The sequence below is a fragment of the Phodopus roborovskii genome, unplaced genomic scaffold (genome assembly GCF_943737965.1).
Source record: "Phodopus roborovskii unplaced genomic scaffold, PHOROB, whole genome shotgun sequence".
NCBI classification, from domain to species: Eukaryota; Metazoa; Chordata; class Mammalia; order Rodentia; family Cricetidae; genus Phodopus; species Phodopus roborovskii.
This window is the reverse complement of record NW_026125281.1, coordinates 21,628,478-21,641,537: the sequence shown is the minus strand read 5'-3', so window position 1 is coordinate 21,641,537 and position 13,060 is coordinate 21,628,478.

Genomic DNA, 13,060 nt, shown 5'->3' with positions numbered 1-13,060 from the left:
GAAGGACTGCAGACATTCTATTAAGCTACAAGTTCTATTTTTAACAATCAGTAAGTGGTAGCTGGAACTTGGAGGATGTAGACCTGACTGGAGGTAGAAAGAAAATGGACATAGGAGACTTATGGGAGTTAGGCATGAGCATGCATGTTGATGAGGGGGTTTACTCATGGGGGTAAAACAAGAAGAGGGACTGATTTAGTGTAGAGGTAAGGTATGTCAAAGATGCCATGCAAGACAGAATGAGCTTGAGATCTTTTAAAATAAAGAGTGCCATTGAACACAAAAATATGGTTCAAAGTAGAAATGTGACTGTTGAATACATAAATATGAAAATTTATTGCTCATAGGCTTTATGTAAAGGCATGAGAGCTAATAATGTCACTTGGAGCCTCATAGCTCTAGAAGGAAGTAGTGGGTCTGGCTCTCTAAGATTAGCTCTTTAAGTATATATAGGAAAAATAGAAAGGGTGACTTCAAATCTTCTCAGAGAAGAAGGAGGGAAAGAGGAAGTTTGGCTTCACCTTGCCCAACATAAGAGGCTATTCAAGGTGGATGGGGTCTAAGGTCAATTCATAAAGACAAAAGCAGATGCAGAGAGAATAAAGAAGTGGATGGGTGGATGGATGGATGGATGGACGAACGGGTGGACAGATGAAGATGAGGTTAGTGCAGTCAATGCTAACCACAGAAATTTTGGTGAGGTATTCTAAAGAAAACGTAATTAGAAAGGACATAACTGAGGAACTGTCATTTCTACATATAGCTTATATAAGGAGAATTGGAATTATAAGCTAGCTGGAATTGAACTTCAAATAATTTAGAGCAGTATAAAACTATAGTAGCTCTTTTTTTTTTTTTTTTTTTTTTTTACAATAAGACAAATTGTGACAGACTGACTGACCTATGCCCTCAAACCAAATTCAAATGTTGAAGTTTCAGTCTCTAATGTGATTGTATTTGCAAAAAAGTTTTTTAAGGAAGTTAGTTTGAAGGTAAGATGAAATCTCAAAGTACTTTTAATTTTAATTTCCCTGATGGCTAAATATTTTGACAATTTTAAAATGTTTCTCAGTCATTTGTGCATCATCTTTTGAGAACTCTTTATTTAGTTTTATGCCCCATTTCAAATTAGGTTGTTTGTTTTCTCCATGTTTAGTCTTTTCAGTTCTTTGTGTATTCTAGATGCTAGTTGTCTGTGAGAGTATGACTGGTACAGATGTTTTTCCTCATTTTGTGGACCACTGTTTTGTTAAGATGGTCTGGTTCTTTCCTGTATATAAGCCTTTTAACTTCATGAAGCCTTGCTTACTAATTGTTGGTTTTAATGCTAGTGCTTTTGCAGTCCTCTTCAGGAAGTACTTCCCTGCGCTAATCAGAAAAGGATCTTCCATGGAATAGAATGTAGTGTTAAAAATGGTTAAAGGGGAAATTAGAATAGGAGGACTAAATGAGAAAGGAATGAGAGCATGTATACCGGAATATGAGGAAGGACAACTGACACTAAAGATATTTGGAAAAGCTATGTGGAAACCTTCTTCTACAAAAACATCTTAAAATGTATACATGTGTTAAAGGAATTTAACTGGAATTACCTTCCAATGGGGTAGACAGTATCTCACTTAGATCTTGTACTACCAACTAAAACCGCCATAGTAGGATTGGGTTATATCTTATAAATTTGTTATCCATAGCTGTCCCTTAGTTCTCATCCCCCAAAACAACAGGCTACTGCCAAAGTTGCTGGGTGACCTACAATAAAAACCTGCCTGCAAGATGCACTGGTATAAATGTTATCAGAGTGGTCAACCTCTTTTTTATTGAATTTAATACCCACTCCATAAGACAGAACCCATACTGACATTGCTAAAGTGGCCAGGAACTGGAGACTAGATAGGTCATGAGCCCTGTGGGAAAATCTATTATTGTTAGTATGCTAAACGAGCAGAGCAATAAAATGACTTCTAGTAACATACTGCTATACCTAAAGATCAAAAGCACCTCTTAAGCCCCATCAGAGAAGATTCTTGCAGTATATGGTAATTAATACCAAAACCCACAACAGGACAATATGTAGAGAGTTAAAGTCTTCAGAGCACATTCCCCTCTGGGATATCTCCATCAAACTCTTCCCCCTCAAAACTTGTGAGTCTTTGCTGAAGAGAAGGAAGATATGACAGATGCCTCCAAAAAACGGAGTTTTCTAGGCACAACAATGCTTAAGCACATAGGAACTCACAGAGATCGTGACAACATGCAAAGATATGCACACATTTCAGCAAGACAAAATGCCAGCAAACAGGAGGGAAAGTGGCCAAGAAGCCCCAACCTAACCAAGAAGCTATTTGCAACTTCGACCTCTTATGAGAAATGATATCAATTTTTCTCCAATGGAGTGATCCTGGGTTTATCAACCACACTGCAAACTAGTCCCATACTCAAAAGAAGCTGGCTAATACACACACACACACACACACACACGCACACACACACACACACACACACACACACTCATACCAACAAAAACAAAGCAACAACAAAAAACACTACTCTGTGTGTGTGTGTGTTTTGCTTAATTTTGATATTTTGAACATTTGGGTTTTTTTTATTTTTCTCTTTGTTTTGATTTGGGTGGGGGCTTGAAAGAGGAGGAACATGAAGTTGGTTGGGTAGGGAAGAGATTCTGGAAGGTGCGGAGCAAAGGGAAAGAATGCTATCAAAATATATTGTTGTATGAAAAAATGGAAGCCAACTGTGGTGGGAGTGGAGAGCAACTCAAAATTCTTAAAATATTCACTATCTGGTCCTTTACAGAACGGATGTTTGCAGATCCCCTCTCTATTCCAGCACTGTGTTTATTTATTCATCTTAAGGATTGCACACCATTAGTGGACATGAATCTCTCCAGAGGAAGTTCTGATTATACAGTGCACGGATTTCCTAGACTCAGAAATGTGCCCAAAGCTCATAACTGTGTACGCTTCTCCTTTAAGTTATTGAGCAAATGCCACTTTTGCGGTGATGTTGTCTCTGAAAACCCTGGTGTTCCCCTAAGGCTCCTTCTATGATAAATATGAAGCTCACAGATTTCTTCTCTTTCCTACCAATTTTTCTCTGTGTTAAACTTCTTACTTTGTTTTTAGAATTCACACATGAACATTGTATTTATATTTCTACACCTCTTTCTTCCCCATTCAATTCATCCCATGCCCACTCTTTCTCAAATTTATCCTATGTTCCTCTTAATTGTTATTGGTACATACACCCACCACCTGTACACAAACCACTGAGTCCATTTTGGAATGTTTGTATATACAAGTGTTTAGGGATGATCACTTGATATTTGATAACCTATTCGGGAGATCTCACCCCGGTTGAAAACTGATTCTTGATCAGCTGTCATTGACTTCCTGTACCTCTTTACCCAGGAGTGAGCTCTTGTGAAATGTCCCCGGCCAGCCTGTTACCATGTCAGCTCATGCTGACATTATGCCTGCCTTTCCCAGCAACCACATTGTGAAATTTCATGAGTACATCTCCTCTGTCTTATTTAGAAGATACTGTCAGCAGGTGCCATGGTCTTCTAGCACTTCCAATCTTCCTGTCCCTTATTACATGATTTTCCTTGGCTCTCAAGTGTAGGAATTCAATTCATGTGAACTGGATGTGCTCACCCTATGGTCGCTTATTTCCTCCAACGTGACTCTTATGGGTCGCAACAGAGCCTCTATCTGTTCCAAAAAGAAATTTCTTTGTTGAAACTGTATAAAATGTAGTTATGCCACAAAGCATAATAGTACCTCCTCCAACTAGGTTACATATTATCCAACAAAAATCCCTGGTGTCGACAAAGCTTCCCTGCAAGTTGTAAGCCAAGGGAACCCAAGAGACATAAAATAACACAGGCTATTGCCATTAGCCTTGCATGCCTTTGACAGCAAGGCCCTATTGCTGAAGGCACCACACATGTCAGGCACAGGACTTGGAGGAATTGAGCTGGATTTGTCTTGGAAGACTTCTCACTGAGGATTAGCGCTCAACCTGCCAGAGGATATGGAAGCTGCAAACAGGGGAAATGGGTCAGTGGTCCTACCCATCTGTAATGTCTATAGACCACAACAGTGACTAGCCCAGTAACAAATATCCTTTGATGCAATGGTGGCACATTTATCTCAGGTTTAACCAACAGCTATCTAATTGGTTATAAAATTCACACAGTAAGAGAGAACGCCTGATTCTTCACATCTAGCCAACTCCTCCTGACTCTAACAGAGATGCTAGTACTTCTATTTTCTAAACTGTCATAATTTCTAACTGTATTCTAAGTGTTCATCTTTCATATTTAAACCTCCATCAGGAAAACTTCTTTTTACACCATATATTACAGATATCCACAATGGTCAGAACATAGAGAGTAAGTGCCTGGGAGGTGTCCAGCCCAACTGACGCATTTAAATGCAACCGTGACACCGGAGGCTTAGGGAACATCGTCCAAGAGCAGGCAGACAGATTCGATCTAGTTTTCTTCAAAGTTGCATTGCCCCCTTTCCTGCCTCACTCTGCAACTGCAAACTCTCCAGAAGTAGACACCTTCATTTGAAATGTTCACCTAGTCCAGCCCCTACCACAGGAAACAGGCTCCAGAAACATTTTTGAATAAGAAAACAATGGCCACTTCTCAGGGATAAAAGCTACAGAATAAAACAAATGCCAAAAGGTGACATGGCCACCTGAATAGTCACATATAGGAGCTCCTTGAGAAAATCTCTAGGTGACACCTGAGCCCTGTAGCAGTCTCAGCAAATGAGGTTATACACCAGATGAGGCTTACAGCACACAGGTCAGGCACAATACCATGCTTGATGCAGCCTTTCGGGAAAGGCATGCTGACTGTCAACAAGGGAGAGCAGATCATCACGTCTTGCTTAAAGACCCTCCACTTAGATAACCTGCTTACTAGCTCCCTTGAATTCACGAATTTCAACAAAGGGGCAGCTTCCCTTTGTATTCTAAGTGTTATAAATGCAAAGTTCAAATGTATTTCATCCTGAACTATATTTTTTCAGCCCCAGGGGAGTAATAACAAGAAGTAGGGGGACAGTTAGAACAGTTGCCTCTTCTCACTCCATCTTGGATGAACCCTGAGAGAAGCTTTCTGTCTCCCCGGTTGCTTCACACCTAATTTCCAGAGTGAGCAAAGCCAGCTCTAGAGAGAGGACTATTCAGAGGAAGGAAATGATTTCTTCTAGAACACTGGGAGCAGTTCAGCAAATGCTGGGGCATATTCAGACGAGCTAGGGTGGAACAATGGCTCTCTTTCTCTGGAGACCACAGTAGGGTACTTCCACTTGGGGCAGGAGCAGCTGGTTGACAACTGGATGCCCTTGTTATCCTTCTTGTTCCCCAAGATGAGAGAACGGGCAGGTCACACAATCCAAGAACCCACAGCTATTGGGCATAGAATTCATGAAAAGGGTTTTGTCAGTGTAAGCCACAGGAAATGATAGTAGTGGCTCTCCCTTAGCACTTCGAGAAGAAGACCCTCAACTTGCACCATTTTGCCCGAGGGTTTTCTCTTGCTTCTGGAACCTGTTGGGCTACCTGCACAGACTGGAAGTACAGTGGAGGTAATTGTCCCCAGGAGAAGCACTTAACCAGTGACTGGCTGAAGATGTGACAATCAGACCCAGCACACTCCCTCATCCTCTGTGCAGTGTGTTAATTCTGCAATAAGTGGTCTACCCAAGCTTTCTCAGTGAGGTCAGGCAATATCCATTATTGGTGGCAACTAATTCTCACTCCATCTTGGATGAACCCTGAGAGAAGCTTTTTTATGCTTTTATTATGTCGGCCTATTTATTTATGTATTGGTTGTTTGAGACAGTGTTTTGCTATACGGGCCAGGATAGTCTACAACTTGTGACCTTCCTGCCTCAGCCTCCCAAGTGCTGGCACATAAGTGTGTCATCACACCCAACTTTCTTTCAGCTTCTAAATATGCAAAATTCACTCAAATTATGATGTCAAGTGAGCTTCTGGGGGATTTAAACTAGGAAGCTTGCCTATGGGAACAGTTTCATTTAAACATGTGTGATAGTCTTAATTTTGTTTCAGAAATCACGCAAAATATGTTCACCCTGAAAAGCAATACTCCTTTGTTTAAGAGTAGAGTGAAATCTTTGGGAACATCTAATATTAAGCCTTATTAATTCTTGCTTAATAATGAACATGTCTTGTCACCTGAAAGAATTCACAAAACATATGTAGCTATAACTTTCACATTTTCAGTACAACAAAACATCTAGACATCTGCTAGTTAGTATAGAAAACCAAGTCATCGCTCCAGTGACAACTGCAAGGTACTAGAATGTTAATGAAGTGACTTATCTAAAATATCCCTGATAATTGTCTTTTCAATTGAAGTCACAAAACCAATTGAAATAATAACTTATAATTATTTGAAGCCTAACCATCTATGCCTCTCTGGAGTACCCATTTTGGCTATTCCCTAGTCTGTATATTTCTGGATGGGTTGGGGAAAGGAAGCCTACCTCTCTCTCTAAACATACAGACAGACGGGTGCTAATGTTGCTGTAGAGAAAGCCTCCTCCTTGTGTCTTCATTTATCTGATTAACCAGGGTTATTCCTTTTCAGGAGACAGGAAATGTTCTGTTTTTTTTTTTAGTCTGGCTATTACTGCAGCTACCAGCTGTCATAGCCCTCCCTATGTTGTAGCAGACCTAATGATTTGCCTCCTGAGACACAGGAGAACCTCCCCTTGCCACCTTGGAGAAGCGCATATGGCTAGCGTGGATGCATATTGCCACTCTGTCCCTGTATCATGCCCCGGGAGAGTGCCTCTGCCTATCGCTAGGCCTTGACCGGTGGCAAAGCTTGCTCATACCCTCATGTGTCTTTCGTGCAACAAGATTGGGCATGCGCAAGCAGCCTCCTCTTATAAGATACTAGGTTGCCTCCACCTCCCAAAGGGGCCAGAGATGAACTTCATTCAGGGAGGCTTTGTCATTGCCATGTCTCATCAGGAGTCCCAGATGCTCCTGCACTTGGGGCTGACCTCCCTGAGCTCATGGAGGGTCTGGCTTCCCACAGGGCCGGTTAACACATTTCAAAGAGTTATCCTAATGGACTTTGAATTTAAAATGTTTGGGATTGACAACACTTTGAACAAAACATAGAGCTTAAGCTTTTTGCCATTCTAAAGAGTGGGCATCAAAGTAGAAAAAGCTGAAAGATTGTCCCTAAGAATTACTTTTATTATAAAGTAACACAGGAGCCTGGGTGGGTGCTGGCTTCTAGTTTCCTTGCCCCTCTGCAGGCTGCTGTCCTGTACCTGCTTCTGTTCTCTTCCCCCAGCTCTCCTGGGAGGAGATGGATGGTTCTTCATTTTCTCCTAAAGAACAGTTCATCCAGGGCAGTAGATGCTGCCTACATCTATTAGGATCCCATGCATTTTGTAGCACACATGGCTACATTAGAAAACAAAAATTCCAAATGGCGAAATTTAAATATAGAATTTCTCCTTTCGTGTTATAACACCCTGATCAATGACACCAAAAAGCAAGAGGGTTCTCGGATTGCTATATATTTTTATTTCCCTCCAAATATCAATGCCACCTTAACTGTTAATCTGAAAAACCTCATTTAATGTCAGCGTGCTCACAGTTATGAAAATGCAGGTAATGTATTCCTGTTACTAATTGTATTTGAGAAAGTGTTATTAATTTCATATATCAAGTTCGCAGTGGCCATCTGTTCCCTCCGAACTGCTGCGTCTCCCTCCATCTGCCCTGGTTTTCTTCTGCTAATCGGGTGGCAAGGGCTCAGATGATCAGGAAGTTTCTCCCTGACTTTTGATTTGTCAGTCATCATCAAGCCAGCTGTGCATTTGTAGCAGACTCCTCCGACGGGTGGTGCTGAATCTAAATCTGTCTGCTTTTCTTTCTCTCTTTCTTTCCTTCTGTTTTTTTTTTTTTTAATAAAACTTTTTTTTTTTTTTTTGTCAAAAAAAAATGTTTAAAGGAAGCCAGATTGTATTTGCTGCCTCTAATTTGGCTGCATCTGCACCCTCATGAATATAGATGAAGGTACATGGCCAGGATATTATTAGGGGCTGCAGTGAGCAGAGAAGAATTTTAAATGTGGCAGCACACCATAGTTTAGATTTCTGAGAACATTAGGACAAACTAACGTGAAACTGCTGACACTTGCTAGCTTTAAGTTCAAGAAGAGTTTCTGAATCTTAACCACCAGGATTCTTTCTTGATTACTTTTGCATGAATGCGGTTGTGTTGGGGAAGCTGGGTTAGGAATAGGATTCTGGGAAGACATTAATTCAAAGCGATTTCATATCCGAATTTCCTACCTCTTCTCCTGCATCTCACAGGGTCACTGTGCAGGTGACAGCAACTTAATACCTCACAGCTGAGTATGTGCAGTTCGCTAGCATCAGAACTTCCGAAGTTCCGAATGGATTTAACAAGGCATTCTATGCTTAGTCTCCTCTTTGAATCTGGGCGTTGAGTCAGGGCCTCATATATGTGAGGACTACCACCAAACTCCATCCCCATCCCAAACACTCAGAATTTACAGCTTAGAAGCATCATCTAGGGGGTTAGTTGACTGGATGGCCTTTGCAACTGTTTATTGAAAGTCTTATGCTAATGGAACCTTATAAGATGTCAGTGCCCCTTTCTGAGAAGCTCTTGTCAGTCATTCACCTGGGAGCTGATCATGAGTAGAGACATTTTATTTTGCCTTCAGAATGACTAGGTTTAAGGAGAAATCATTCAACCCTTATTCAGAGGAGTGAGTTTTTAACCACAGAAAGAGAGTCAAAATAAATGGGTCAGTGTCTGAGTTAAGAAACCTTCAAAATGATGACTGTATGAGGTCATAGCTTCTGAGACTTCCTGTAATCATTTTTTGTAATCATTATTAACCACAAGTAATAAACACTGAGTCCTCTAATGATACTTTGAATTGCATTAACTCTAAAATAAAGCAAGAAATCAGGATGTCTATTATCCACCAGATATTTAATATTTTAAGAAAAAATTTCCTAGCTGAACTTACAAATAGGGATCTCCAGATCCCAAAGGCATTGCTTAGGGACAAAGAGGCAGGAAGTGATGTCCTTCAGAAAATATTTTTTCTCAGGTAGGAGTAACTTCATGGCAGCTATAAGTGCTGAATTGCCTATACAGGAATTGCCAGGGTAATAGATATTAAGTGTTTACCACATAATATGTATGGCATGCTATATAATATATTATAAATATGTACAATTTTACTTGTCTGTTTTAGAAAGTAAAGTTCAGCTAAGTTTTGTTCTCCTACTACAATCACACTTCTCCCTTACAGGACAGTCACCCTTACTTTCATTAGAAAGGGACATGTTAAAAATTTATTTTTGAATGGTGATTTACAACAAAGTACAAACACATCAATGCTGTGACCTGTGGAGGATTGGGCAGGATCTTTTAAAAAGTTGTGTTGAACTCAGTCGTGGATGTGGGAGGGACTCAGGCAGCCCCCCCCCCCCCCCCGCTGCACTATTGGATACAGAAAGACTCTAAGTGGGGAGTCATTTTCTTCACTTTGGTACCCACTAGTGAGTACATCAGGCCTCAGTGCATAGTCCCAAGCCCTGGGTCATACAGATGGCCCCAGTTAAAGGCAGTGGATCACAAACGGACAAACAAAACAAAAAGACAAGAATGTGGAGCAAAGATTTGTAGGAAAGAGGTAGGGCTGATGGAGGTGAATATAAGAGAGGCTGGAAAAGGAAATGTATTGAAACATATTGCCTACATTTGTGATATTGTCAAAGAACAAATTAATTCATAAACTATTCAAAGGGAAAATGTGTGGAGTCCTAAAGCTTGGTACCTATAAAAGGAAATAAGTTTGAAAATGGGCCTTTATTTGGAGGCAGTGAGGCAAGATGGGACCTGTAGGACTAGGGTGGACTCCAAGTCTATGTCACTACTGCACTTTTGGAAGAGACACCCAACAAAGCTGGGGCAAAAGAGCTGGAGACTATGTGATGGAGCTGCAAGCCAAGGACACCGAGGACTATTCATAACCCCTGGCCACCGAGTTTGGGATAACTTATCCTTGTAACCATGGGAAGGTAACTCCCGATTAGATTTCAGAAATAACTAGAAGTGGGACTACTGCAGTTTTTCAGCTCTCAAAGATTATGTTTCGTTTTAGCACAGGAAGCCACAAATCTTTGTGTTTCTTAGCTCCATGACAGAGAGAACCTACTGTCATTTTTAAGTTTCAGAAAATGCGTTCTCTCTTTAAAAAATGTTATCCTAAATGCAAAACAACTGTATGACAACAAAATATTTTCTGGCTTTCATCATTAGTGATGTGAGAGAAATGGCTGCTGGTCTAGTAGACATCAGTTACTCAGAGAGTGATGAAAGCCTCCCTCCCTCAGTTATCTTCCATTCAGGAGGGCAAGTTCTTTTTCTGTTGCCAAGGGTCTACCACTGTGGATACAGTTCCCAGGCCAGAATCTTATTTCAGTCCCACTGCACGTTCCATTGATACCGTTCTCTGGTTTATGAAGCTCTTATTCTTAAAGTATCTGTGATGCCAACATCCAACCTCCTTAAGAGGATGCTGTAATTCCCAGAATTCCAGGTTTGTCCAGAGTAGAAGAATAAAAATGAATTAGAGCACAACATAAGCATGCTCCTTGATTCTTACTCTGCTCTAGGGGTATTCCTCTTTATGCCCACATCCAAATTCTGAAAGATCCCTTCCCTTTCCAGCACCTTGATCCTAATTATTTGTTGTGAGAATCTGTTTTGTGTTGGTATATCTGCTGATATATACCTGAGGCTGGGTACTTTGTAAAGGAATGAGGTATGTTATGTCACAATTTTTGAGACCTGGGGATAAGGAATCCATAGGCATGCTCCCTGGTGCATCCTCTCATGGTGAAGGAGTATAAAGAAGTAAATATGTGTGGACAGAGGGCTTGTGTCAGAGAAGAAGCCAGAGAAACATTAAGGAAACCAAATCTCTGGATAACATCCCTTTCTTGGGTAGATACTCCTCTATCTCTTCATGGGAGTGAGCTGCCAAATCTTTTACTGGCTAAGCCACTTCTCCACACAATCACAGTGAAGATATAGTCTCACCAAGTTTAGACGGAGGTGGCAGTCTATACTCAAATCATAGCACTTTCTGATGCACTCTGGTTAGCTTTGAACTGATGCTGATGCTTATTCAGGAGCACTAGGCAAGTATCCTTTAAGCTATCCTGAATGCTGGCCTTTCATTCAATTTTACTAGTCAAAGTGTGGCTCGAGGACCAACAATGTGGATATCATTTTGAGGCTTATTGATAATACAGACATTTTTGTTTGTTTATTGTTTTCAAGATTTTCAAGTTTCTCTATGTAACAGAGCTATCCTGGAACTCGCTCTGTGGACCAGGTTGGCCTCAAACACCTGCCTCTGCCTCCCAAGTGCTAGGATTAAAGGTGTGTGCCACCACCACCTGGCTTTTTGTTTGTTTGGTTGGTTGGTTTGGGTTTTTTTGTTTGTTTGCTTGTTTTGTTTGTTTGTTTGCTTGCTTGCTTGCTTGCTTGGTTTTAGTTTTCAGAGGCATGTGTGTTGCTACATGCCTTAACTCCAGCTCTTGAAAGGCAAAGCAGGAAGATTGTGCTTTCAAGTCTAGCCTGGGCTATGTGGTAAAGTCCTGGCTCAAAATCATAACAAAACAAAGCAACAACAACCAGAAAAAAACAAAAACAAAAAACAAAAAGACAATTTCAGGCCACTGAATCAGAAAAAGAAAAAAAAAAAAAAAAGCTGCCCATTTAGTGTCATACAATTTGCTGTGTGTTAAAGGGTAAGAAACAGTGGCTGGTATGGGCCACCCTTTAGTTTCTTCTTGAATTTCCATAGCAATGTCTTATGGGGCCATGACAATTTGAAACACAGAATGGGGGACCTGCCTCTTTCTACTTTGAAGGTAGTATTCTTTCCCCCTACTTATGAAAATGAAGTTCTTTGATACTTACAGAAACTGGATGTGACAATCAAGAGTGGCTACGAGCCAAAGAAAACAAGCGTGTGTCACTGTCACCAATGATGCTTGCTCATACACCATTTTCCTTGGAATATTATTGATGATATCAATAGGATATTGATATCAATAGAATATTAACAGCACAGAAGGGAGGACCAGACCCATTTACATGGCAGCTCTGTTTCCTTTCCCCTGGTTGATAATGAAGTAGATTCTCTTTTCCCATGACACTGGGCTGCCTGATATTTTGCGGTGTTACATGACGTGCTTCAGCATGACTAATACATCCCAGCTGGTCTCAACAGCAGGAAAATGTGTCCTGGTGGTGGTGGGGGTGACTTGGTTACGGTTACGAATGCTCCAGCAGAGGAGGTTCTGTTGTGTCTATAATTAGGTTGGGGGTGGGAACTCTAGAGGGGGTGAGAAGAAAGAATGAATGGGGGGGGGGCGCAAGAGGAAATCCCAGGAGTTCTGGCGACTTGAGGTTTTTCAAGCTGTCATTTACCTTTGCAAAGTTGTGGTTGGTGGCTGTGTTTACAGGCTGTGGATTTGTAAACAGCACATGTGCAAACCGTTAGCTATTGTTTTGAAAATGGCAGCATGGCCAATCATTTCAATTTCAGTGTTTAAGCATGAGCCAGATGACGCTATGTTTTATTTAAAACTGGGCATGTATCATCCAGGGTGGAAACTTGTACCTCTCAAACACTTTCATATTGTGTACTATGCCATATGTTGCTTGCTTGCAGGTTTTTAAAGTGATTGCCTATTGCCTAAAGGTAGCTTGTCTCAAGATTATAATCCACCTCTTGCTTGAGGGTAGAAATGAACCCATTAATTTAACAGCACACTAATGGGATTGCCAGAGAGGTGTTAATTCTATTCACTATTCCTAAAGGATTAGCTGAATGGTGGTTAGATAAGAAAGAAAATGGTGTAAGGAATTATTGTGAAAAGTCTAAGGCCATGTGTTTTTATATTTAAAAAAG